This window comes from Monodon monoceros, unplaced genomic scaffold, assembly GCF_005190385.1.
Source record: "Monodon monoceros isolate NGI ecotype Baffin Bay Population unplaced genomic scaffold, NGI_Narwhal_1 Super_Scaffold_9, whole genome shotgun sequence".
NCBI lineage: Eukaryota > Metazoa > Chordata > Mammalia > Artiodactyla > Monodontidae > Monodon > Monodon monoceros.
In genome coordinates this window covers 43553618-43579260 of record NW_021703786.1, presented here as the reverse complement: position 1 = coordinate 43579260, position 25643 = coordinate 43553618, and the positions used below count along the sequence as shown (strand labels likewise).

Sequence of the window (25643 nt, the reverse complement as noted above, 5' to 3'; positions counted from 1 at the left end):
AACAAAAATACCATCGACTGGGTGGCTTGAACAACAAATGTATTTTCTCACAGTTCTGGAGACTAAGAAATCTAAGATCAAGGTGCTGGCGGATTCGGTGTCTGGTGAGAGCCGGCTTCCTGGTTTATGCATGGCTGTCTTCTCACTGTGTCCTCACTAGTGAAGAAGTGGGAGAGAGCTCTCCGAGGTCTCCTTTTTTTTAATAATAACTTTTTAAATCAAAATATAGTTGATTTATAATGTTGTGTTGGTTTCAAGTACATACCAAAGTGATTCATTTATATATATATATATATATATATATACACTTTTTCAGATCCTTTTCCCTTACAGCTTATCACAAAATACTGAGTATAGTTCCCTGTGCTATACAGTAGGTCCTTGTTGGTGGAGTCTCCTTTTTAAGGATGCAGATCCCATCATGGGTGTCCACCTTCCTGACTTCATTACCTCCCAAAGGCCCCACGTTTTAATTCCATCACGTTGGGGGTTAGGATTTCAATACGTGTATTTCGGGGGGGGGGAACTCAAACATTCACTACATCCCAGTCACCTTTTATCTGGTTTCATTTCTTTCTTTCCTTTGTGACTTGCCCATTCATGATATTTGCCCATTTTTCTATTTCTATTCCATTTTTAAAATTGTCTTAAAAAGCACTTTCCATACTAAGAATATTAGTCCTTTGTTATATGTGGTGCAAATATTTTTCTGGTTTGCTACGTATATTTCAAACTTATTTTTGTTTTTTTAAACTTTTAAAAGTTTGGGTAATCATATTTACCCATCTTTTCTGTATAATTCCCAAGCACTCCAGTCCAATGTACTGTCTGTTAATGTCTTTCTTGCTTCATTTACTTCCGAATGATGCTCAGCTGCATCTACAATGTATGTTTCATGCTGGCCTTCCTCCCATAGTTGCTCTGCATTTTGTAGGAGGACTTTGGTAAGCCATCTCTTCACATATTAGAAATACACGTGATACACTTGCTGCATCCTTGTTTGGCCATAAACATCTTCTTTTCTAATCTCTGCATTTTATTGATAGCTTAGCTGGGTATAGAATTCCAGATCCAATATAGTTTCTTCTTAGAAATTTGAATATATTGCTCCTCTAACAACTCAGTGTTGCTGCTCAGAAGTGCATATTAATATGTTCATCTTTCCCTGGGCGTGACCTCTCTTTTCTCTCTGGAAGCTTTAAGGACATTCACTTAATGCTTTGAGTTAGGAAATTTCAGCATGATACATCTATATGTGAGTTATTTTCTCATTTATCCTTCTCCATACTCAGGAGATGCTCAGTATTAAGAGTCACGTCTACTCTCAGTTCAGGGAGTTTTATTTTTTTCTTTAATGTCTGTAATTATGTTTTATCTTCTTATGCTTCTGTTCTCTCCTTCTAAGAAATCTACTAGATTGCTGTCAGGCCTCCTAGATTTGACATTTGTGTTTCCTAACTTTTCCCATATATTTTATTTATCTTTTTGCTCCCAGTTCTGAGAGATTCCTTTGATTTTACTTCCCAGATCAAAAACCTAATCTTAATCTTTGTCCAATTTATTATTCAACCTATCTAGTGAAATCTTTACTTTTGCAGTAATATCTTCATTTTGAAACATTTTTTCTTACTCTCTGATTGGTACCTTTGCAAAAGAGACTGCCCTTAATTTGTGGTTACGGTATCTGCCTAAACCTGTAGGCAGAAATCAGAATGTTTTTAAATAGTTCTCATCTTTTTCCTGAATGATCTCTTTTTTCCCTCCTCTGGGATTATTTAGTTTGTGTTTAATGATCCTTCTCTTTCTCTTTCATGCTTCTGAGTTTTTTTAATACCTTGCAGTCTTTGTTTGCAAGAGCTTTTTTTGGTTTCTTTTTAATGACAGGCTACTCTGACATGTGCAGACAATTGGTGTACCTTTCCTCAGCAGTTGTATATGTCTCTTTCATAACAGGCCTTTTTCTTAAACAGAAGGACCAAATGTGAGGTTTCAGTCAGCAAGCATAATTATAGGCAGGCTCTCTTCTCATGTTTGGGGACCAAGAATATGAAAGCAGGGTAGGGACCCCCATAACTGTCAGTGCAAAGCCCTCTGAGCATGGAGCCTTTGAGTGCTTCAATTTTGCTGTTTCTCTGGCAGTCTCCAACACCCTTGCCAGGAACTCTTCCAGGGTAGGATGGATGTAAGTCATTTGTTCACTTCTCCCCCTGAAAGGTGCAGTTGGATCCCCACTTTCCTTGAGTCTGTAGGGATCTATGATGACGTCGATCCATAGACTATTAACTGAAGGGACATAATCAGTTCTGGGCCTGGGCCAGCTGTCACTTCCTGTTTCTTAGAGCATGAGCTCTGGGGAAAGTCAGATGTGGCATGTAAGAAGTCCAGCTTCCGGAAGACGACCATGCTGTGAGGAAGCCAGCGCTAGCGACGTGGAGAGGTTGTTTGGAGAGACAGATACTGGGCCAGGCCCCAGATACCCAAGCCACTCGGATGGCTTGTGCCAGGCGCGAGACACGACTGAGGAAACCTTCAGATGACTCCATCTCCCTGCTCACCCATGAGAGACAGACCGTCGAGCCGAGCCCAGTCAACCCACAGGAAGATGAGAGATGATAATACATAATGCTTTTTAACTATTAAATTTCAGAGTGGTTTGTTACGAAGCAATGATAATAGATCACCCATTTCTTGTAGTAACAGATCAAATACTTTCTCTAGAAAGCAGTTTCCAGGCTTTGGCCTGACTGTAAAAGCCGTGGCTGCCAGCAACTCTGTTGAAGAGAAAAGGACCTACTGCCATAGGCTTTAAAATGCAGTTCTTCAATAAAAACCTTGAAGATGACCTCTGGCCCACACTTGCACCTGGGGACGCTAACGTGGGCCTTCTCTGGGCTCCTCTGAGGAGACCGACGTTTAAGTCTGGTGCCTCGGGCTGTGGTTTCTTCTCATTTTTCTCTGTGAATCAGGTGAAGACTATATTGTATCCTCCAGACAGTCCCCCAAATTTAAGAGTTACTGATGGTATCTATTTCTTTTCCCCCGCTCTGTTATAGGGGGTGTGTGTGTGTGTGTGTGTAATTTCAATGTAAACTTGAAAGAATACGGAAGTAGCAACACATGCTTAGGCTTCCATCTTGAAACAGAAACTTAGTAAATTCCTAAATAGAACTCAGTGATAAGAGCTCATGTATTTTAGATAGTTTAGCAGTACTGGGCAAGTGAAGAATGCACCATCTGCTAATATCTCATAAAAATAATTAGGTGGGGGAAATTCATGCAAAAACACAGTTAAATGAATATTCCCAAAGGAGAGTACTGTGCTTCCCCACGTTGTCACAGGCTGGCCTCGCCTCTCGCACATGCACTGAAGCAGCATAAAGGGCCGCATCAGACAACAGGGAAAAAAATGACACAGGATTTTGTGGCCTGAAAACCATGGAGGTAAGTATTCAATATTTCTGTGAATTTGAAGAACTTGTATTTTATGTTGTCCTCTTTGGTGGAGGAGGGCAGGGCAGCAGAAAATAACTGACTTCTTGCTTGACTAGGTGGAGGAGAGGAGATCTATCTTTCCAAGTGGAGGGACATCAGACAAGTTCACTATGGGTTGTATGCTGGGTTCAAAGGCCGCCGTGAGGCACTGGTAAATGTACTAGGGAACTGCCTGGGATGACTTCTGTGTGAAGCCAGAAGACTTCTATTACCTCTGGTTGCTTGTTAAGCTCGGCAGAAGTTTCTTCAGAGGTGCAAATTTTAATGCACGAATCCTGTGGTCTCTAAAGTCTGAGGGGCTGACTTTGGAGAGAAGGGGATGGGGACCTGGGAGAAAAATTCCCGAGGATTAAAATGGAAAATGAAAGAATTGGACGGTTCTGACCGGCCACCTGAAATAGACAGGTTTCCTGGGAGGGTTACAAGTGGGGTACCTCTTAAATCTGTGATAATTTGAGTATCTGTTGGTCCATTTATTTATAGACATGATTGATTATATAGGTGGTGAAGCAGGGGTGCAAGGCCACAGGCTAGGCCCTCACCTGTTCTCTCATCCAGACCATTCAGCTCTGGCCCAAACCTCAGATATTCCATGCAGCCTTACAGTTTACCACACTCAACTTCCTCGGAAGGCCAGGGACTATTATTATCATCATCACCATCATTATCATTATTGTTGTTATTTTTATTAGTATTTGGACAAGCTTCTTGGAATTTTGCTCCCAAAGCAACTCATCCGAATATTCCTTCCTGCTCATGTGCAGTTGAGTTATAAATACGGAATTCTCCACTTATTGTCAGTGACGTTTTAGTGACAGTCTTAGACTGATGTCCCATACAGGTGTTGCATTGACCTGCCTCTTAATCTGGCTATGTTCTAGTCTGACTTTCAGGGCAGAATCACAAGAAATGAGTCAGTAAAAGCTTAAGAAGGATCAGACATAGCTCCACCTAAAAATCAATAGAGCTCAGGAGATACCAATGTTAAAAACTTTTAAGACTCTTTCTGTCTAGATAAGCTTACCACGATTCCTCCCCAACCCCCTGTCTGGTTCCCATAGCAGTTATTTTCAAACTTTAACAGGCCTAAGAGTCACCTCGGGAATTGGCTAAAAAAATCAGGTCACTAGAAATTCTGCTTTGTTGGCTTTGGAGTGAGGTTCAGAAACACCATTTCTAATAAGAAACCCACCCTAGTAAATTTTGATTCAGGTGGAGCATTGACTTCACACTAAGAAACAACAGGTACAAATTACACAAAGTAAACCTTACTTGACCTGAAAAGCTGGGTGTATTTATTTAAGATGAGAAGGGGACTTTATTTATTTATTTATTTATTTTCGGTACGCGGGGTTCTCACTGTCATAGTCTCTCCTGTTGCGGAGCATAGGCTCCAGACGCGCAGGCTCAGCGGCCATGGCTCACGGGCCCAGCCGCTCCACGGCATGTGGGATCTTCCCAGACCAGGGCACGAACCCATGTCCCCTGCATCGTCAGGCGGACTCTCAACCACTGCGCCACCAGGGAAGCCCAAGGAGGGAACTTTTAAAAAGGGGTATTATGCAGCTTCATCCTTTTCTGTACTTCAGTGCAGAGAGAAGAACCCCAAAGAAAGGAGTGTATGGCAGTTACCAATAAAGAAAAAATAAATATAGGCAAATCAATCAATCACTGACAGTTACAGATTATAAAATAAGGAGTGATCTGGGGACGATTGGGTATGCTTTAAAATAATCCTTGGGGAAATGCTCCTGTAAGAGGTACCTGAGAACAATGAGGAGAGAAGGCTTACGTCAGGGAGAAGAGGACTCATAAGTCCCTCAATTCAGCCGAGGGAATAAATGAGCCCCCAAATGGATCACCTCCGTAGGAGAAACATCACAGAAAATGAAAATGGGAAAGGATCAGGCTAAAATTTGTTATGTCAAGCAGGTTTTATCTCTATTTCCAAGTCTGATCAATTGGTAGTGGCTCCCTGGAGCACTTTGTCAAGAGAGATTGCGAAGCCATTTCTAAGCTTAGAGGGGATGTGCGTGATTGATTAGTTATGTCTGCCATGGGCGGAGGAGGAGGAGGGAGAGAATCAGATGCATCCTTGCAATTTCTGCTTAGTCAGTGATTGTGAAGTTATACAAGTTCCACTGCAGTAGAAAGACTTGGTCATTCCCGCTAAGTATCATCTCTTTCCTGCTATTTCCAATCAGGAAAGGGTTTTCCATGTGAACAATAATTTAAACTCATTGAGATATTATGTTTACACTGCTAAAGATGGTTGCTATGCCAGAACATCTCAAATACTTCCCTGGTAGAAATCCAGACCTGCTGTCCTTGTGCATTCTGCATCACAGACTTTCTTAGCTGGGTCTTCCATACTCCTTGCTTTGCCCAATTTTACAAGAGAGAAGGAAGGGCAGTAAGCAGCTGTGCCTCTTTCCTGTTCCACTCAAGGTCTCAACTGCCAGGCATTTCCATTCCTGCTGCAGCAATCTCAAGTTTTCAAACAGAAAACAATGAGCTGTACTTCATAAAACGTCTGGTGGGCCTGCCTTCAAAGAACAAACTCTCTATAAGTACCAAATTAAAAAACAAAAGATTGGTGTGCTTATATGTAATTGAGAGGCTCATTGCCAATCAGCCATGTCTGTTCATTCAAGTGAGTGCCTGTCAACACTTTGTTGGCCTCATTTGACTTACTGCATGTATGTGAAAGAAATAAACTGCACTACAGAATACTTTTAAAGAAATTCAGATTTTTCTCCAGTTTAGATTTCCCATTCTTTACTTTAGTAAATTTTTTTTTGGTAGCTTCCTTGTCTACCTCACCACCACCACCCCCTTACTTCTTTCTTTCTAACAGCTCCCAATTTTGGTTGGGGATGCATGTTGGTCTAGGGAAGCTGATTTTACCCCAGTTATATAGAGAAAGCATATGACTGACCAATCAGAGCATTTGTTCTGCCTGACCACAGTGATTGGCTCAATGTTGGGCATGTGACTGTAGCCATCCAATTAGAGTGATACCTAGGACTTTTGCTGGGAATAAAGACGGCATCTCTTTTATTGGTGGGAGCTATGTAGCTCTTGAAAGTGATCCTAGAGTGAAGAAGAGAGCCAGCCTTAGGAGAAGACAACTCTGAAGAGAACATTGTGAAAAACAAAAAAAGCCCTTGGTGACATTATTCAGCTGCTCTACCTGTGGATTTTTCAGGCAAATGAATCAGTGTATCTTCTCTATTGTTAAAGCCAGTGTTAATTAGCGTTTTGCTTCTCTGGTCCTTGTAATGCTAGCTGATACACCCAGTCAATCTGAATCAGGAGAATCCATTTCATCGGCACTCTCTTTGTTTTTTATGACTCAACTTTTCCTTTTCTAATTTTTTTTGTGACCGAGATTTGGGAAGCTGGGTAATAAACAGCTGATAACGATTGGGATGAAAATCTCAGTCATGTTCCAAGGGATGCTTTGGAAAAGAATATGCATCTTCTGAATAAATACCATTTACATGACGCTAACAGGAAGGGAACGAGAAATAGGCTGGTTTTGTTGTAGAGGAAAATGCCTGTGTACTATGGGGAGGAATTAATTATGCAAAATAGCGAAATATGTGCAGACAAATGCTAATTTGTCAACCTGTAAACTGAGCTTCCTAAATCTTAGTTTGCAATAAATTGAGTCATTTTCAAATATATTAGGCAAATGAGCTGAAACCCTAGTATAATATATGTATTTAATCCTGATGCCCATGCATGTACTACTTTCCATGGGATACGAACCGTCTGACCTCCGGGGCCAGATTTTATTACATCTTCTGTAAATACATCAGTGAACATTTCAGTTTCTTGTTTCTGCCACAGTAACAGCATAGCTGCTCAGAGACTAAAATGGGATAATGAAACTGAATCACAGATTTACACATGTGAGGGGGATGCAGAGAAGAGTCTATCCAGCTAGCTTTCCAGGCAGCCCTGGAAGTGGGCACAGTGACCTTTGATCTAATACACCTTTAGGAATTTCCCTTGCAGATCAGAGCAGAAAATATAGCAAGCTCCCTGAAGACAGTTTAAGAAGGAGTTACTAGAGACAAACTACTCCTGGGCAAATAGCTTCAGAGTCTCGTACAAAAGTGAAAGATGCAGGAGAGGAATGGATAGAGACTACGACAGGAAGCTGTTGGTTTGGAATTGCCTTTGTTCATCTCAGTATGCAGTTAGCCATGTCTGGATGTCATGGCCTAGACCCAGACGCTGGGCGAGGGTGGGGACTCTAACACTTCTTGCTTCCAGCCTCAGGAGAGCTACAGAGCCCCCCGTGGAATTGGGTTAGCCCTGCAGGAAGGACAAAGCAGCCCTGGAAGTTTGAGTGTTCCTCTTGGAGCCTTCCCTGGTTGTTTAGACACTGCAGCGGTAAAGGAGAAATTAACAGATGTCTCAGAAATACCATTGGAGGACATCATGGAGAGGACGTGATCGCTGGTGAACCTGCAAGCTGGACCCTGGCAATCAGAGGCTCCTCGCCCCTCCTGTCCCTGGAATGTACGTTCTGACCACCGTTCCCACAGCGGGAGCCATATTCAAGGGCTCAGCCTTGAGAGAGTCATGTGTTGCCAAGACCATCTGGACGGCGTACATGACTGAACCCAGTTAAGGCCTCTACATAAACGTTTAAGATTCTGGCGGGCAGGTGCAGAGGTCTACTCGTCCCAGACAAGCCTTGTATGTAAGTTTCCTTGCTTATTCAACCTACCATTAACCAGTGTGGAGCAGTCTGCCTCTTTCTTGGGTCTCTCCTTGCCCTCTGTGTATGGGGGTAGTTTGGGATTTCAACAGGGGGAACTCCTGAGTTTGCGAAGCAACAAATGTACTTGATGAAGTCGTCTCGGGTAGGAGTAATTTCAGTGTTAAAAATGAAACAGGAGGAAGAAATACAGCAAGGGCTCTTAACTCCTCTCTGTTCCCTTGCCAACATGGTTCTGGGAACAGGTCTGGTGAGAGAAGTCACTGGACACTAGGTGTCCTAATTGCATTACTTTAGGTGAAAAGACCTTTTTCCTCTTTCAGATGCAGCTCCGCCTGATGCCACAGTCACCAACTCACTCCCTACCACCCCCCCCACACACACCCTGCCGCCAACAAAGGCTCCCATCTTCCCCTTCCTGTGTAGACAGTACGGGTGCAGTGCCCATCACCTAGGAAAGCCATGCAGGGGCAGGAAGAAACTTGCAGGGGGTGTGAAGGCCCCTTGGACCTCGAAAAACTCTGGTCATCATTTATATTTAGAAAAGGATATTTTTCAGAGCTTCTCTTTTCCAAAAATATATTTTATTTTTTAATAAGCAATTAATGCACATGGTTTAACCTCCAAGTTTTGAAATGATGCACAAAGAAAAAAAAAAGTCTCCCTTCCACCCCTGATCCTCAGCAAAAACCTTCCCTTTCCAGAGGCAACCCAATGTTATTGGTCTTTTCTGTAGTCTTCCTGTAGAATTTTAAGCATTTGCCATCAGTGACAAGCATATATGTAGTCCCATTGTTACAGAAATGGCAACATATTGCACATACTCTTCTGCATTGCTTTTTTCATCTCCTGTTCATGAAGGTAATTTCACATCAGTATATAAAGCACTTCCTTATACTTTTTCATGGCTGAATACTATTCCACTCTATGAATGTACTATAATTTCTTTAACAACTTGCCAACAAATTGGCATGTAGGTTGCTTCCATTGTTTTGCTGTTCAAACAAAAATGCTGTATCAGTGGAATAATGCAGTACGTAACCTTTTGAGATGGGCTTTTTATATGCAGTGTAATTCCCTTGAGATTCATCCAGCTTGTTGCATATCAATAATTAGCTCCTTTTTATTGGTGACCAGTAGTTCATGATATGGATGTGTACCATCACTTAAATATTTATCATTGAAGGACATTTGGTTTTTTAAATTTGGGGGCTATTACGAGTAAGTCACTATGAACATTCATGTACAGGTGTTCATGTGAACATAGGTTCTCGTTTCTCTGGGATAAATGCCTGAGAGTGCATTTCTGGGTCATTTGTAATCGTGCGTTTACTTTTTAAAGAAACCGCCAACCTTTTCCAGAGTGGCTGCACCATTTTACGTTCCAGCCAGCAGTGGATGCGTGGCCCAGTTTCTCTGCATCGTCTTCAGCATTTGGTGTGGTTACTATTCTTAATTTTAACTATTCTGATATGAATATAGTGGTATCTCACGGTGGTTTTAATTTGTGTTTCCCTAATGGCTAATGACGCTGAACACCTTTTAATGTGTTCATTTGCCTTCTGTAGATCCTCTTCAGTGAAACGCCTGTTCGTGTATTTTGCCCATTTTCAAATTGGATTGTTTGCTTTTTGCTGTTGAGTTTTGAGTTTCTCTGTATATTCTAGATACCACTCCTTTGTCAGATATGTGCTTTGCACATATTTTCTTCCAGTCTTTAGCTTGTCATTTTATTTTCTTACGAGTGGCTTTCACAGAGCAGAAGTTAATTTTTATGAGATCCAACTGATCAGTTGTGTTTTTTTTTAATTTAGAAAAAAAATCAAGAAATGTGACATGTATACTACCCCAATGTGATGGTTGAAAAGTGCACATTCTTAACACATTCTGTAGGAAAGTGTCAATAGAAATTGAGAACTGTAAGTGCCGTGATAGTGGAATGGAAACAGGCCTGAGATGGCTCACCAGGGCCATATAGTTCTTCCCATTTTACAGATTAAGGACACTGTACCTTGCCTTCACTTTTAGTTCAAAGACCTCTTCATGATCCCACAGTGAACAAAATTCTGTGTGTATTTAGGCAGCATGATATAATCGGTCACATAATTATTCTGGTTGTTTTTACCATTTAGAAGACATGTGAAACCTTACCAATTCCCCAAGCCAATGGCATCTGTCCTTCCTTTGAACTCACTTCCAACCTGCTTTTTAAGAAAACAGCACCTAACATTTTCCCATTAAAATTATTTATGATGTGATGTGATAAGTAAGTATGGACTCCAAAGGCACCCCAGCTGACCTATCCCAGCCTCAGCAACTGTGGATACAGGAAGATTTCAAGATACACAAATTGAGCACATGGAATTTTTAAAAGATGAAAGGCCTTACAGAGATATTAACATATAATGGCATTTGATTATACGTCGAGAGAAAGGCCTTTCTTGAAGAGAGAATGTTACATGGAATCAGGATGGTCTTGGATCATTCAAGGTCACTAGAGCCCCCAGCCTGAGGTCTGAGCCTGTCTCTTGTTCTACAGGAAAAGTGGGTACCTGCAATCCAAGCCGGCAGTGCTCGTTTTGTTTCTAGACTGGCCTCTGTTGGTTCTTGCTTTGGCAAAAAGCTGAGCCTTTGGTGCACCTTCTTCTCCATGCCCAGGGTCTGGGAAGGCTCTGGAGGAAGCCACCTCTAAGAGTGGAGCTCTCCCCCGTCATGCTGTGTGATTATCAACTTAGCTCAGGCAGAAGCATCCTGCCTACTTGGCAAATCCTGAAAGGATGGCTGGGAGGGTACAGTGCCCCTGGTGAGCCATCTCAAGCCTGTTTCCATTCCACTATCACGGCAGCTCCGCGGGAGCCTTGTTAAGAAGCAGAGATGTGCACTCTGTCCTGGTCCTGCAATGCCACCAGGAGATTTTGAGTGCCAAGGCTGCTGGCAGAGCTGTCCTACAGAGTGGGGTCGCCCAGACCAAGAACCCTCAGTTTGGGGAGGGGCCACCAAAGACTGAGCTGTCCAAAATGCCTGTCCCAGGGAAGGCGTTAGGAGAGGTTGCTGGGGAAACACCTGGGGAAAGAGCCAGAGGTCTCTGCACCTCTTATTCCAGGAAGAGGACATCTCTGAGGACAGAATTGGATGGGCCCAGCCCACCCCGCAAGGCTGCCATGATTTGTGGCCCAGGAAACACAACAGAAGGTCAGCAATCACCCCTCCCCACTTTTGTGATAAAGGGAAGGATCCATGACTTGGATGCACTCCCATTTGCCCCAAGGAACCCACAGCACGTTCCTGGCATGATCCCGTCTCCGGAAGCCCTGCAGGTGTTTGATGCTGATGCCTGTGGCTGAAACGCGGGGTCTTTTCTTTCCTGGCCGGGCTGGGACCCAGGCCCATCACCACTGCCTTGGCCTCCTCTCCACTCCTGCTGACGCTGCATTCCTCCCTGTGTCTTTGCTGCATCCGCCACCTGGCCTGGCTCCTGGCCGAGCCTGTCCAGCTTCACCGTCTGCCATGTGGGCACCTCACCCTCCTCCCAGCAGGCCTTGTGTCTCCGGAGACAGTGTCCAAACCCCAGGGGGTCAAGGGCACTTCAGGGAAGCAAGCCAGCCCTGCTGGCAGCCCAACCAGTGCCTCCACCTTCCTAGCTGGGCAGCGATGCCTTGTGTTGCCTTAATTCTGTGTATTATAATTATAGAGAGACGGTCTAGAAGGGGAAATCAAGCTGCTTGTTTAAGAGTCTCTGTCCCCATCCTGTTTCCTCTTTTCTCTCTGCTTCAAGTCCCCATAGTCATTCATGTCAGAAAGAGGGAGTTTTTCTTTAACTTCTTTCCTACCTGCCCAGACTTCCTTTACTTAAAGCTCTCGGAGCTGGCTGGCTGTGTTAAGTGAGAACTAGGGAATTTAGAACATCAGTCCTTTCCCAGAAGTGCCCCTCTCTCAACCCTGCCGTATACTTCGCTCAGCTCTCTATTTTGAAGCTCAGAAGCTTTCTCTTTGCCTCCGTCCCCAAACAGTCCCTATGCCTTTCCTCCCCATGGGACCAGCCCCCTCTCTTCCCCAGGTGGGTTAATGCCTTGAGCCTATCAGGGAACAGGTCATGGACGCAGACGGACAAAAGGGAAAAGCACATTAATATTTAAAAATCTTGTCACTATTACACGAGAAAAAGAGACTCTCTTCCACCAACACACACACACACACACACACACACACACACACACACACACGCCTCCCTGTTCTCTGTCTTGCTGAACCCTCTGGGGCCTTTAGAGATCAGGATGAAAAAACCTCGAATAGGGTTGCCAAGGAAAACCTCAGGTCCTTTAATTGGGACAAGGAGGGGGGTGTCTATGCTCCTGGGGATGTTGTGTTTCTCAATCTAGGTTCTACTAATAAAAAGTATAGACGGGTGTCCATGGCAGGAAGTCTTGGTCAGGGCAGACCGCTCCCCTGGGACTATGCAGACACGTGCCTGTAACCAGGATCTGCTCAAAGACTATGGCTTTGCCTGCAGGGGCCTGCTTCTCCCATCCCTCCTGGACCTGAGGACCATGGTCATCTTTCTCCACAACTCCCTCACCCGGGATCCTTCCTCCAGTTTTGCACTCCCCACCGCCTCCTGCTTCTCTTGGTGATGGCTGTCCCTTGTTCATTTCCCTGGTCCAGCCTGGATCCATCAGTGAGGACATCTGCGTGCTTTCCCCAGGCCCAGCCTTTCTCTTGCGTTCTGATTATTCCATTTTGACAAGAGCCATCTTGGCCCGTCCACATTCCAAGCATTGCCTGGAATTTTATCACCAGCCCAGGCTAAGTGACAGGTGGAAAAGAATGAGAGGAGACGGGGAGCCACGCGGCAGTCAGTGATTGTCAGCCGTACCGTTTTGAATAAGACCGTCCTGAATTTCAGTATCTTTTTAAAAACGTACCTGTTCTCTGGGAAAATAGGCAGCAAACCCCAAACAGCGTTTGCCTTCGTATTTGGGAAGGAGGAGGTATAGGTGGGTCTGGGGAGGAGGTGGTATGCTTGTTACAGACCTTTAGCCTCATCTGTAATGTTTTAGTTTTTCTTAAAGAAGAATGTATTAACACATTATTTGGGAAATTTAAAGATAACAATAAATTTGGTAATTAAAAAACATTTTTTTATTGAAGTATAATATAGTTGATTTACCATATCATGTTAGTTTCAGGTGTACAGCACAGTGATTCATTTATATATATATATACCTTTTCAGATTCTTTTCCCTCATAGGTTATTACAAAATATTCAGTATAATTCCCTGTGCTATACAGTAGGTCCCTTGTTGGTTATCTATTGTATATATAGTGGTGTTTATATGTTAATCCCAACCTCCTAATTTATCCCTCCCCCACCCCCTTTCCCCTTTGTTAACCATAAATTTGTTTTCCATTTGTCTCAGTTTTTTAGATTCCACATATAAGTGACATCATATGGTATTTGTCTTTCTCTGACTTACTTCACTTAGTATGGCAATCTCTGGGTCCATCCATGTTGCTGCAAATGGCATTATTTCATTCTTTTTATGGCTGAGTAATATTCCATTGTATATATGTACCACATGTTCTTTATCCATTCATCTGTTGATAGACATTTAAGTTGCTTCCATGTCTTGGCCATTGTGAATAGTGCTGCAATGAATATTGGGGTGCATGTATCTTTTCAAATTATGGTTTTCTCCAGATATATGCCCAGGAGAAATTTAAAGATAAAAAACAATAAGCTTAGTAATTTTTTGGAAAATTTAAAAAAATGGATAACAGGCACAGAATCTATGTATATAACATAATATGTGGATGTTGGTGTATATACTAAAGATAATGCACTGTCTGATGTGATCTGTTCACAGGCTAATCTTGCCTGCACTGGACCGGGACCATATCCTGAATCCCTTTGCATCTCTAGCATGAACCACGGACACTGGGCTGCATTGGCCCTCAAGAACAGTTTGTTGAGCCACAGGTAAAGGAAATCACCAGCTTTCTTAGGGGTGGTGATCTGAAGAGTGGGAGCAAGGAAGGGACGACTGGGCTGAAGTGAAGACAGAGGACCCGGCTCTCGCTGTGATCCCTGTGTTTCCTGGACGTGAATGGCAAGGTGTTTGGGTGCTAATTTCTTGCCCCCTATGCTCCCCGTAAGCTGGCCCCCCGTGTGACTGCAGGGAACACCTTGGAAAAGAGCCTTCTTCAAAGTATCTCAGCATGATGGGGAGCGGGCGTCGCTGCCAGTCACGGAGGACATGTGTTTCCGGAACCACCGCGTTCCAACCAGTAGCCTCGCCGAGTTCTGGCAATCTGCGTGTGAACTGTGCCCTACTCCAAAGTGTACCCAGATCGGGGGCGGGGGGCGGTCACCCCTCCTTTGAAACGGCTGTTCCTCTCCATTTGCCGTTGCAGATGCCAATACAATTCTTGTTGCGTTAACTTGGCTGGGAGAGTGAGGAAACGGCAGCAGCATTAATTAAAAATAATGTGCCCCCCAGGAGGCAGCCTGAGCTCACTCCCTCTCTTAGTAGTCCTCTCGATTCCTTTCCTTCCAGCTTGCGGCTGACGCGCTATAGGTGCCAGGGAGGGGAACCCGCGATGTTCAGTAGAAAGATGACAGAAGAGTGAGAGATTTTAGAGAGAGGGGCTCCAAATGTGATGAAAATGTTCAATCTTAGAGGTATCTGTAAGGCAGATTTTTGAAGGCGCTAAAAAGGATAGTAAAAAAATCAGGGGGAAAGAATTGGATTCCTGAAGTTAGGGGGACAAGGGAAGGATTGGCAGAAAGTGGTATAAGTGGATACTTTTCAAAAACAATAAAGAGAAGAAATACCATTCTACAAGAAAAAGGACCAGGTCTCTTTGGAGAAATGGCTGAGTCAGTGATTGGGGCAGGAAATGTGTAACTTTGTAAGAAGTTCTTATAGCGCTGAAAAGTAAAGCAGTGTTCAAAGACAAATAACCTAAAACCCCAACGGCGGTGTGTTTGCCAAATGGACACAAGAACCAACTGAAAGAGCTCGTGACGGGCAAAGCTGGGGCAACTTGAACAAGAAAATGAATGATATAGTGTCGGATTATAGCCCAAAGTATAAGTATCTGTGAGTCCATACTGATGTAAATAAATGATTGAATATATACATAAGTGGAAGAGAAAAGACAAATCTCTTGGGCAGAAGAATTCCGAATAATTGAGGTTTGTGCACCCGCTTCATGGAGGTGGAGAGTAAATCCCCACTCCTTACATGCGACCTGCGCTTGGTGACTTCCTTCCAAAGAGTACGGTATGCATAACTTTATAGTGGAGAAATCTGACAAAACACTGCCTCGGCAGCGGTTATCGAGGTCAACGTCATTATGGTTAAATCACATTAATAGCTTGTATCCTTGATATGATGAGAATGATACCTCACCTCGGTGACCTTCCTGCCCCAAACCCATAACTCCAGTCTACCCATGAGAAATACCATCAGAGAAACCCAAGTGGAAGGACATTCTACAGAATACCTGGCCCATACTCCCCCAATCTGTCAAAGTCATCAAGAACAAGGAATGTCTGGGAACGTGTCACAGACCAGAGGGGCCTAAGGAGACGTGATGGCTAAATGTAACGTGATATCCTAGATGCGGTCCTGGAACAGGAAAAAGGACATTAGGGAAAAAACTAAAGATATCTCAATAGAGGTTGGACCTTTGTTAACAATAAAGTATTCGTATCGCTGCTTGGAACCATCAGCGTCCACTACAGTGTGAAAGTGGGTCCAGACTGAAAAGAAAAACCCTTACAATTGCCATCCCAGCCCAGAAGCTTCACAATCACCTTCACAGCCATGCTTACGTTGTAAAAAATTATGGCTGTTGCAAGCTGTGTTTTTTTAATTTAATGCTGTTCTAAATGCCTGTAATTTCAGGTAGTCTCCTCTGGAAGTGAAAGCAATATTTTCAGCCTTCCAATGTGTTTGTTCTAGGCTTGTTGACAGAGTAGGATGAGTGAGCCGTAGAAGGAAAGAAGCAAATTTGGGGAAGGATCCATGGAGTTGACATATGCATTATTCAAAATTAAACAGTCCTCGTAAACCCATGTGTCCCCCCTGCTGCCCCCTACAAAGTGTGTTATTTCTTTTCCTGAATAACATTTTCCTCTTAATGCTGAATTAATAAAGTTATTTTCATTTCATTATGCCTGGCTTTCAGGGTACTTTCTAATAAATTCAGTCTTTATCAGTTAGAAGCCTCCTTCTGTTTCACATTTTGTCTCCTGCGTGGCCTTTTGTTTCCTAATCAATATCACAACTTCTAAATGAAGCGAGGAAAGGATTTTGTTGTCTCAAACCCCACTCGGCGCGTGAGCGAATCAGAAGCGAGCTGGGGCTGCCACCTCTTCCTTTGTTGTGTTCACCAATTAAAAGGTGTTACTCTCTTGGTAATAAAGTGTCACCTTGTCCCTCCAGGTCCTCACTGCGGCCTCTTTTGATCTCACTCCTTGTTTAATTTGCCAGCTGGCATCCCTGTGGTCTCAGATTCCAAAATTGTCCAGGGCCCCCACTTAGGTCAAAGCCCTTCTCTGTTGGAGGGAAAACGTTGAACCCTTCCATCCTTTACTCCTAGCTGGCTGTCGCTGGAGCTGATCACACAGTCAACTGCCACACAGAGCTAACTTCAGAAACTTCTTAAAGAGTTGTTCTGCACGGGCAGCTGTCCGCACAGGGGCCGTGTCCTCAGGCATGTTTATACACCAAAAGGGAGAGTAGGGTCCAGAAACAAATAGTGTAGCAAGAATATATAATCACATTAGTTCAAATACCCAGATAATTGATTGAATAAACTGGATAACTGCCACGATGCTTCTCTTCCCCATGCAACCACGCACAAAGCTAGTGAGGAATTCGGGAAGACTGAAATATCATTAGAGGACAGGGGTGTGCTTTGAAAACAGCACGTTCCTCGCTGCCAGAACTGGTTGGGTTTGACTTTTGATCCAGCCCTTATGTTTTTGCATAACTGGGAGATTTGGCAGCATGAGAAAAATGAACGCTTTTATTGAACTTCCGAGTTTCCGATACTTTACCATCCATGGTCTCATTTAATCCTGTGTTGTATGAAAGGCCAGAATTACCTTCTCTATTTTACAGCAAAAGAAACTCTGCCCCAGGAGGTCACATACTAGTCACCGAACTAGTAAAAAGTAACCCAAGGACTGGAATTTAGGTCTTCTGAACTCAGTTCTTAGAGTTTTCGTCCTTTCGTAATGTTTTCATTTTTTCTTCTGGGGTCTGAATTCATTTGATTGTCTGATGAAATGTCTCCTAAAAATAGCATGCATGCACGCAGGCATACACAATTTTGCTATAATTTCAAGAGGTTCCCCATCACCCCCAGGTTGAGAACCACTGTCCTACGGTGTGCAATCTCTATAAAGGTGATAGAGTAAAAAACCAGGAAATTCTGAGATAGGACAATAAGCAATTTGAAGATGAGAATCAAGACCAAGTTCTTTGCCAAATATTCTTTCTTCTCCTGGAATATATTATCTCTCAGAGGGACTGGCATATCCTGAAATTAAATGTGTTCAAAATTACCTTGGGGGGGTTATAGGCAGAAATGGGAACGTATTGATGGAAAATAAAAACCTGAGAAGATACTGAACTGAAAGAATGAGAAGCAGGGTAAAATGAAAAGGGATGAACATAATGGCCAATTAGATATTTTCAATCACGAGCATTGTGCAACCAGCACGTTGTGCATATTTATGAAGTCCGTTGCTGGGAGAGGGGCTGTGGTGGAAGTGATGCAGGAAATTGAGCGTGGTTACCTAAACGGGATCATGGAGGCCAAGTGGGCACAGCCTGTGGTCACCCTTGGCCTGGTGGGATCCATCCCACGCATCACTTTCATCTCTAGCTATTTCCCCCTGCAAGCCGCGGCGAGCCCGTTCTTCGGAGTCGATAGTTGCTCTTGCTGAAAGCTTGTAAGCCACTTCTTGGCTAGGGCACCCGTCACTGTGATTAGACCCGGTGGCCGTGTCTTGCCCTTCCTGTCGGTTCTCATGCACGTCCTTCTTCCTAACTGCTAGATGGATCCCGACTCATCACGCTTCCTGCTCTGAGGTCTTCCAGGTCTGCTGGGTTTAATTCACTGCCCTGCCGTGACCTCCCTTTCTGGTGTAACCTCTCTGGACCGACTGGCCGGTTCTAAATGAACCCTCTGCTTCACTCCTCCCGTGTGATTCCACTGAGCTTGTGGCCGTTCTGAAAGGCCTGAACACAACTCCAATGTTGTCTGTCTCAGGATAACCCTGGCCCCGGTTTCTCTCTTTTGATCTGTAGTGTCTACAACCCAGGAGCTATCTCTACCACCACACCAGTGCCACCATGACCTTGTCCTTCAGCACCTGGTGACTCCTCGGATAGAAAGATCTGGAAGGAGTTCATCTCCACTCCCCAAGCTTGGGCTTTTAGGAGAGAGAGTTGGGATATGAGGGTAAAATTGAACAGGCACCATCAGGTGCTGAGCCAGGACTTGAAAAATAAGTTGGAAAATCAGACCCTCAAGCCAAGGTCAAGAAATAGTTCTCAGGCACTCTGGCCAACTATCTCCAGAAATTCCTTCGCCAAGCATCTTCAGGCCAGCCCTCCCTCCTTTAATTGCTTCCTGGCTCCTGCAGGACCTATCTGCACACTGGTTATGTCTGAGGATGGGGTTATTCAATGTCTTGATCAAGACTGAGCATGTCAGAATGGACCTCTGTCCACAGAAGTCATTCCAGGATCAAATTAGTAATTTTGAAAATTGATGGGAGTTAACAACAACAAAATTGGTCCTTTCAGCCCAGTTACCTCAGTTATTTTAATGATGGCATCCGTCTATTCAGTGATTCACCCTTAGCTTGGCACTCACCCAACAGATGGTCCATCCAGATAGTGTCTACATTCTGAAACAGAATCAAGAATTGCTGTTTATTCATTTGTCTGTATTAATGACCAATTTGTGCCCAGTCAATTGGATTAGATCAGTGGGTTAGGTCCAATTAGTTAATTCAATTTTTTTTTCCCTTTAAAGGAAAAAGCTACACCAACCATTTTTAGCGGGTTGTTTTAAATCACATGTACCTGTTCTACTGAAGGCACTACTGCCTATGGCAGGTTTAACTTCCTGGAAGTCGGAAACAGAATTCAAGGTAACCCATGTGACACAATAGACACAAAAGTCATGATCTAAAGGTAGGACGCAGAAGTATGAAAAACAGTTTGTACTGACACAGAACACAGGTTGATACGAACCCTATGCCATCTATGTCTAATGCGCTCGTAACAGGCTTCCTAGTTTTATAGGGAAATATATTTTTGTGTGTTAATCCCTGGTGGTTTGGAATAAAATATCAATAAATTACAACCGAAGAGAAAATGGAATAGCAATGCACAGAATCTGCACATGAATATCTGAGAGAGGCTGTACGATGATTATCTTTGGCATTCGTTTGGCAAACACTTCATTATCACTTTTCTCGGGAAGTGCTAACCCCGGTGTGCATTTCTTCTGGCTGTAAATCAGTGACGTCTTTCAGTAAAAAGCACATAATGACCAATGACGTTGGTGTCCCTCACACTCTCACCCCCTTCCTTTCATAAATGTTTCCGTTTGGGGCAATAACGCTGTATAATTGGAACAGAATTCTAAAACCACATCTACATAAAGTAACAGAACTATGCTTGAACCACTATGACTGTCGCCTCTCACTGAGCTGTTAGGCAAATAGGATTTACTTCTCGTACTAATTCCAGCTATAGTTAATCTCTGCTGGCTATTTGGATCTTTGTTTGTGGAAGGGCTTTCTGAGGCTATGCCTGGTCTCAGCAGGAAAGGGTTCGTTAATTGATTAGTGATGTCTGCTCTGGGCACAGGAGGAGGGCATCATAGCAGAGAACACTGTTACAGCCTGTCCTACCATAAGGAGTGACTGGATGCAATGCTGTGTAGATCAATCACATTCCATAGATCCAGCTAAACGTGTCCTTTGAAAATGATTCGGTACAAGTTTACCCAGGAAACACACAACTAAAATGAGCTACTCTGTGACTCAATACATGCTTGGGGATACAGAAGAGCTTTACCTCCATTAAAAGGGGGGAAAGCCCCAAACTCTCAATCATTTAGTGTTGTAACGTGACCTTATTCTTAAGACAGTCACAATAGCTAGACCAATTCTAACAGTAGGGTTCTACGTCTTGGGCTTAAAAGTATAAAAGTGCATGCATCTTCACCTGTCTTTGCTAATAATGTCACAACAAACGTGGAGAAAACCACATTTGATAGCCCTAGATGATCACAGTAGGAAAGCAGCCCCTTAAGGAGAGCTTCTCAAGAAGCTGTTAAGATGTTGAGCTCACATGTGGCCCACACATTAGACTCTTCAGTTGTGTTTCCAGCATGTCTCCGAGGTGCTTTGAATCTGCTAAGGCATCCTCCTGGTAGTGTAGCTCACGACCTAACTAAAAGAGTCTGTGTCCTAGGGAACTGCTGGACACTCAGCTCGGGGGAAAAACATTTCTGAAGTCTTCTCAAACCTTTTTATTTTTGCCTCTCAATCTCTGGTGTCCTAGCTCCAGCTGCCATGACAAGATACGAAAAACTGGGCGGCTGAAACAATAGGAATTTATTTCTCCCCTTTCAGGAGAGTGGAGATCCAAATCAAGGTGCCAGCAGAGTTGGTGTCTGGTGAGGGCTCTCTCCTTGGGTTGCAGACAGCTGCCTTCCTGCTGTGTCCTCACACGGCATGGGGATGGTGTTAGAGCTTCAACATATGAATTCTGGGGGGACACATTTAGTCGATCACATCTGGTATGTGGTAGAGAGAAGGCACTTCTATGAGGCCCTATGTAGGATTCCAGATTTCAAGTCAGAAAGCATAATCTATTTGTTTGTATTTTGGACTAGCACATAGTGGGTGCTCGTTAAATATTTATTGAAGGGCTAATTGGTAGAATAAATGATAAAGAATGAATAAGTGAATGCAGAAGTGAGTTAACCTTGGGCCAGGTTACAAGTAGAACATCATGTGTACATAATGACAGCCATCTACAAGCCAAGGAGAGACACTTAGAAAAGATCCTATACTCAGAAGGAATCAACCCTGCCAACACCTTGATTTCAGACTTCCAGCTTCCAGAATTGCGAGACAATCATTTTCTATTCTGCAAGCCACCTGGTTTGTGGTACTTTGTGATGGCAGCCCTAGCAAATTCATACAGCAGCTCATGAAAACTAGCTTCGGACATCTAGTGGCTGGAAGTTGCACCCAATACATTTCTGTTCAGCGTCTGTGCTGTGATCTGTGGATGGACTTAGCTGTCTGTTGTGTTGTAGTAAACCATCGCAATACTTAATGGTTTCAAACACCTACAACACCATCAGTCTGTCACTTCTCATGATTCTGTGGGTTGTCCGGGGCTGAGATGGATGGTTCCTCTTCTGGCCTCACTTGGGTCCCATCCTTTGCTGCGTTCCGCTGGGAGCTCAACTGGGAATCAAATGCCAAAGGTGGCATCTTGTCTCCCAGGGTCTTTCTCCATGTCGTGGTGGTCTCACTCCTCCTCCCAGAGTATTACAGGCAGCCCACGCCTCTTCCATGGCAGCTCGATCTCAAGAATGCAAAGGAAGACGGCGCCAGGCCTCTTAATGGCTAGACTCAGACTGGCTGAGCATCACTTCTGCCGTGTGCCATCAGGCAAAGCAAGTCAAAAGGCGGGCCTAGCCTCAAAGGGAAGACAAACAGAGGCCACCCCTTGTGAAAAGGAGTGGCCGTCACTTGTCTACCATAGCTCGGTGGAAACCCTAAGTCAGAATGGAGACAGAAAATACATGCTATATCCATAGGATGCCTTTGGCTGCACGTAAGGAAAGCTCTGGATTCAAAGAGGCTTTGACATAAGAAACTTAATTCTCTTACGTTATTGGAAGATCGGAGTTGTGAGAGCCTAGGGCAAAGTTCCCTGAATGGCTTCATGATGTTCCTTCTGTCATCCTCAGTGTATCAGTCAGGACGGGTTAAGATACGCTGCAGTAATAGACCCAATTCCAGTGGCTTTAAGAAGAGTTCAGTCTTATTCAGGCTACATGTCCATGGTGGGGCCTCCTCACTGACACCGCTTCCAGGCTGACAAAGCCACTCCCACCTGGAGTGTCGCTGGTCACCATGGCAGGAGAAAACGAGAGCTCTCCCATGTCTTAAAGCGGCAGCTGGATGCTCTGGTTCAGAAATGACATGCACCATTTTTGCTCAGGAGTTTTGACCAGTAGTACTAAGTCACTCTCCCCTCCTGCTCACTAATGGGCCAGGAATTGCAATTCTACAGTCTGCCTGGAAGGGCAGAGGTATTTCCTGTGCAGCATTGATGACTGTCAAACTGAATATCAATTTCGACTAATGACTGGTTTCTGTCCCCCCTGCCCCACCCCCTCAGCCCCCCATGGTCATAACCTCCACGGAAACAACACTTAAAAAAGTAGAGCAAGGAATATTTCCCCAGAATCTCCCAACAGTTCCCGCGCTTAGCATTGGCCAGAGCTGGATCACATATCCATTCTTAACTAATCTGGCAAGGGCAATGGGATTATTATGATTGGCTCAGCGCAACTGGGATCCGTCTTCTAGAGCCAGGGATTGGGTCACTGTCTCCTGAGCCTACGAGCGCTCTGAAGTTGTATGTATAGGTGTTGAAAAAGATGATTCTTGGGCACTTTTTTAATAAGTCACATCCGCAACAGAAAGATGCTTCCATACTGTCAACAATTCAGGTACTGAAACTAGAAGGAGAAAGTAGGGGAATGAATGTTGGTGGGCAACCAGCCTGGTCAACTACAAAGGGCAAAGTGTCAATAAGATGTATAGCGTTTTGCATTCAATAAGAGTTAGAATAGATAACCCCTAACATCCTGTTCAATTCTGAGATCTACTATTTCCTGTGAGTTTGTTGATGCTACCATCTATGAGCACAGAGGTTCAGAACATATTTGTGAGGGTGGTCTGAGGAACCAAAGCAATTTCCCTTACTTAGTGCCACTGATCAAATCCTGTTAGAGTCCCACGCAAAGAAGGCATGTTTCTACCCATTGCTAGGAAGCTCCCAATTTTGGAATAATGATGGGGAGGTGAAAGCTCAGGGAAGAGAAAAGGAAGGGATTGGCTTTAAAATTGCACATAGTCTGAAGGTAAAAAATTTGTACTTATGATTCCCAAATGTATATGTGTGTGTTATGATATATACTTTTATCTGCTCTCCTGAGCTTAACGCTTGTGCTGAATTGCACCACTTAGAGCTCTAAAAGGCATTTCCACATGACCATCACGAATGCTGTCCTGAACCTGCCCTTTGACCACCAACTGCCAGAAACCTACTTCACCCCTTCATCTTCTTTTACCTGGATTATCCGAAAGGCTTCCATATCTCTCTTCTCCCATCCACTGTTCCTCACTCCAGCTGACTTAAGAGATCCAGTGAACATGTAAATCTGACTGACTTCCCTTTGAGTAAAACCCACCAATAGTTCTCCATCCGCTGCAGAATAAATTCAAGTTCTTTGGCAGGGGACACAGCCCTCTTCTGCCAGCTTTATTTGGAAGACTCCCTCCAAGTTTATGCTCAGCTGCTGTCTCCCCAGCTCGCATACCCCACTGCCTCCTGTCTTCTGGATTTTGTTAATGATGCTCCCTCTGCTGGGAGTGTCCTTCCCCTCTTGTTTGCTGTATTAACTTCGAGATTCTGCTCCTTATCTCGTTGAGAAAACTGCTTTCGATTCCACCTTTCCCCTCCCGGGCTAGGTTGGGTGCCTGTCATCTGGGTGCCTCTCAGAGCACACTCTGTGCCCACCTTTGTCATGGGACATAACCATGGATAAGTTCATCATTTGTTGTCTGCCTCCCCAGTGGTTTACAAGCTCCCCTTCCTTGAGGAAAGGGACTGTCTTATTTAGCTTTTATCTCAGCACTTAGCACAGTGCTGGGTGGAGAGTAGGCACTAACTAAAATAAATGCTTGTTGAACAGAATCATGAAGAAGAGGGTGGCAGCTGAGTAGAGAGAATTGGGGGAGTGGGAGAGGGTGCAGGGGAAGAGGCAGGAAATGGAGAGATAGAAGCAAGTGGGGAGCTGCCAGGGGAGTTTGTGAACCTCCCATCCTAGGATCGAGATCTCCCTCGGGGGCCTTGGAATCTGGGTTTCAGCTCCAATTGATCCATTCCGGATTCTGAGAAGAGGCGTTCTGCCTCTCCTGCATGGGGGATCCTTGATTTGGGTCACACGTGAGGCTGAATGGACAGCTCTGGGGACAATCTCTACTGCCCACACACTGATGAACTGTCCCCTGCCTTCAACCTAAGTACCTGGGCACTTGCTCAAAGGGCCAGGACTGCTGGCGGAATTTTGGACGTCGCTTTTTGCTCTCATTTTCCTGCCCCCAGCTCCACCCCCTCAGGTCAAAGATGAGGATTGTAACTCCCCCTTGGGTGGCCTCATGGCTTTGAAAGTTAGACTCAGGCCTCCTTTCCCAGACCCAAGCAGTAAGCACGCAGGAACGCCCCTTTTCCCCCTCCCCACCCCGCCCCCGCCCCCATCAGCTAAAGCGGAGGAATTTCAGAGCTGAGGCTCAGAGGCTAGGAGAGCTTCCCTAACTCTTCCCGAACGCTCTGGGCCAAGTCCCCGGAAAGAAGCAATGAGATGCTCTCCGCGCTGGGGCCGCCTGTGTGCTGGGTGCGCAGCAGAGTGCCCAAGGGGAGGAGCGCGCAGGCCCTGCTCGCTGGTGGCCCAGTAACTTCAGAGGAGCGACTTGACCCCTGGTCTCAGTTTAGGAACCTGTAGCAATGGGCCTGACCGCTTCCCTCCGCTGCGAGCGTCGCCACTAGGGAGAGGCAAAGGCTCGCAGACACCCCAACTCCCGCTCGGGCCGCGCACGCACGGACTGGGGTGGGGCGGGAGCGGCCGCGAGGGCTGGACCGGGCCCGGGCAGGGGGGCCTGGCCCCGCCAAGGGCCGGCTCCCGGGCGCCTGTTGGCCGCGTTGATGAACCGGTGTCCTGGGCTTTGGTGACGCGGAGCTGCGGTCGCCGCGAGCGGGGAGCGGCGAAGAGGAGCCCCCCCCTCCCCCGGGCGCCCGGGCGTGGAGACGTGGGCGGCGGTGAGCAGCGCCCCCCTCCGCTCGCCTCCCCTCCCCCGCCGCCCCCGCCGGCCCCGGCCGGCCCCTCCCCGCGCGGCGCTCCCGCGTGTGCGGGTGTCTCCCTCGCTCCTCTCGCACACTCTCCGGCACTCGTGCAGGCGGCTCCCGGCTTGGCCGCTCGCTCCGGTCGCCGCGCCGCCGCCTCTGCAGTCGCAGCCGGGCATGGTGAGTGAGTGAGGTCGGGCGCCGCGCGCTCCCCAGCTCGCCGCCCG

At 45.2% G+C, this 25643-nt stretch overlaps 1 protein-coding gene across 2 annotated transcripts in view; it reads left to right on the top strand.

The window, feature by feature from the left end:
* ADPRM (ADP-ribose/CDP-alcohol diphosphatase, manganese dependent) overlaps positions 1–16414 on the top strand; it is a 382718-nt gene extending 366304 nt beyond the window's left edge. Inside the window, exons 8-9 of one of the 2 annotated variants that reach the window (XR_003791849.1) lie at positions 7777–8209; positions 14092–16414. The gene's annotated coding sequence lies outside the window, so the exon portion shown is untranslated. The remainder of the gene's footprint in view (positions 1–7776; positions 8210–14091) is intronic. The other variant, XR_003791851.1, reaches the window with a different exon arrangement.
* The last annotated feature ends 9229 nt before the right edge of the window (positions 16415–25643 follow it).